Source organism: Sinocyclocheilus grahami, unplaced genomic scaffold, assembly GCF_001515645.1.
Source record: "Sinocyclocheilus grahami isolate Dianchi unplaced genomic scaffold, SAMN03320097.WGS_v1.1 scaffold271.1, whole genome shotgun sequence".
NCBI lineage: Eukaryota > Metazoa > Chordata > Actinopteri > Cypriniformes > Cyprinidae > Sinocyclocheilus > Sinocyclocheilus grahami.
Window position 1 is genome coordinate 4,959 of NW_015505450.1, and position 2,638 is coordinate 7,596.

Sequence of the window (2,638 nt, forward strand, 5' to 3'; positions counted from 1 at the left end):
CATCAGTAAGAGTACCAATGGTAAAGTTTGTTTTCTTAGTCAGAGGCAAATAAATTTGTTGGTCATCGGCGTGACAGGGAAAAGAGACGTTGTGTTTTCTAAAAATAGAGCCCAGAGGAAGATGGAGAAGAGAGCGGGAGATAAGATAAGCCCTGAGGAACTCCACAAATTGGGTTGCCTGTGGTCGAGTGAAAACTGCCCGTTTTTTACCACAAATCTCCTGTTTGTTAACGTTACCAAACCCACAAGAGTGGTCAGGTGTTAATTTGCATTTTAACATTCAAAGTCTTACAGTATTAAGTGGCATGCTTAATGTGGTGCACTGAAAAGTAGCTAAATAAACCAGCAGACAATGTATTTACTGTAAACAAGTTCTCCCGTTAAGGCTCCACTGTAGTGCCTGTGGTACACTGTTTTTGAGGGTTAACTGACCACACAAAAAAAAAAAAATAAAACACACAATCCTAAACATCACATTTATTTGGATATACTTCTATATACACACACACTATTATATATACACACACACATTCCGGGTTACAAGTCAGACTCTCTAACCATTAGGCCACGACTGCCCCTACAGTATGTATATGTATATGTATATGTATATATATATATATATATAAAAGAAAAGCTGAAAAACTCTTTTTCAGTGTGTTCAAAGTTCTATTACTCCAAGACTTGCAGAGATTGAGGTAGTGGAAATGTCGGCCATCAGGTTTAGGGCATGTGAACTTTTCCTTTATAGGAAGTGGCCCTCTGCTTACTAGATCAGTCCTTTATGGAGTCGGACAGGATAGAGGACTACTCCGCTGGTTAACTGGAAGAGCTGCTGATCCATAGTGTAGGTTAAAAGTTGCTAAGGGAGTACATGTGACATTGACAACAATAACCACAAATAGAATGACCTTAAATAAATACATAAACAATTAGGAATATTAAATAGCACAGCAGCCATTGTATCGGTTATAATTTATATAGAATAGCATGTTATTAAATTACCTGCCACATCTGTTGAGGTTGAAAGACATGGAAGGAACAGTAGGATCAGTGGACGCAGGTGCTGGTAAAGTGCTCCTCAACTGCAGAGGATGGACCGAACGAAAGATGAAAATTAAATTATAAAAGTTAGCAATGTTATGTCATTAGAAAGTAATGCAACAGTTATATTTAAAATAAAAATCTAAATCTATGTTATGGGGAAGTCGTGGCCTAATGGTTAGAGAGTAAGACTCGTAACCCAAAGGTTGTGGGGTTAGAGTCTCGTACCAGCAGGGATTGTAGGTGGGGGGAGTGAATGTACAGCGCTCTCTCCCACCTTCAATACCATGACTGAGGTACCCTTGAGCAAGGCACCGAACCCTCAACTGCTCCCCGGGCACCGCAGCAAAAAATGGCTGCCCACTGCTCCGGGTGTGTGTGTTCACTGCTGTGTGCACTTTGGATGGGATAAATGTAGAGCACTAATTCAGAGTATGGGTCACCATACTTGGCCACATGTCACCAAAAAAAAATTAAAAAAAATCACCAAAGGCATGGGTTACCCATATAACTATTGATTGTTGAAAACTCATCTGCTGTATCAGCTGTAGCGCTAGCATTTGGGGCTGGCGGCATTGGTTGTGCCCCACCTCCAAAATATTTCAGAGCTCCTAGGGGGATGTTCATAAGAATATAGTTAATGTAACAATGTTATTGTAACAACAAATTAAACACAGCAAGCCATCTGTACACAATCTTAAAATCTATTGCCAAGTGAGGATTTATGATATCGGAATAGAAGGGAAATGTGGCCAAGTATGGTGACCCATACTAGGAATTTGTGCTCTGCATTTAACCCATCCAAGTGCACACACGCACCATGAAATGGGGGCCCCAAGCAGCTGCTTATTTTAGTTCTGCTCCTCACCACATACACAAAATTGGTTAATCAGAGGCTGGTGGGGAACATGCCTCAACCAATAAAAGAAAACAATATGCACAAACTGACAAACCAAAGCTGAAGTTCAAGCAGTTGACAATTTCCTGAAGAAAGCTCTCCACATTCACAGAGATCAAATAAGGAGAGAAGAACTTATTAGGATTGAGACTTACCTAGATGAGTGCTGAAGTTGTCCGTGATCAGGACAGTCGGTTGGGGAAGGATGTGTAAATCAAAGAACAGGACAACATGACATCCAACTCTACCTCACCTAGGAGACATAGTAAATGTTAAGTTGATGTTGTCAGGTTGATGTTAACTACATGAAAATCAAAAGATTGTTGCATATACACAATAGATTTTGGTGATTACTGAAGAAATTAAAATGAAATCTGCCGTTTGTGTCCTCCGGTCAAGTCAAACACAGGATGTGCAACATCTGGAATAAATCCAGCATTAGGACGCTGGAATTGCCAGACAGCAGTGAATTGGAAGGGGGGGTGGCTACAAGACATTCAGCAGGAATAATCCAGGAGACAAACAGCAATGTGCCTAGAAAGCATTAATATTAGTGTAGTCAAGGAACAACAATATTGTGCCTTTTCTGCACCCTTGTTCCAAGAACATTTGCTGGTAGACCCTCAGGTCTTCACAGAGGTTTGTTCACCAAAACAAGGAGAGCCTCACACGACAGGCTGACACTTCTGGATTCGTTTT

General features: G+C 40.7%; 1 long non-coding RNA gene across 1 annotated transcript; it reads right to left on the minus strand.

Annotated features, from left to right (window-relative positions):
• Positions 1–700: 700 nt before the first annotated feature.
• On the minus strand, positions 701–2,638 carry LOC107599778 (uncharacterized). Its single transcript, XR_001610699.1, has 3 exons — positions 2,095–2,638; positions 1,003–1,082; positions 701–859 (listed from the first exon to the last, which is right to left on the minus strand). It is a non-coding gene; the product is annotated as an uncharacterized lncRNA (long non-coding RNA).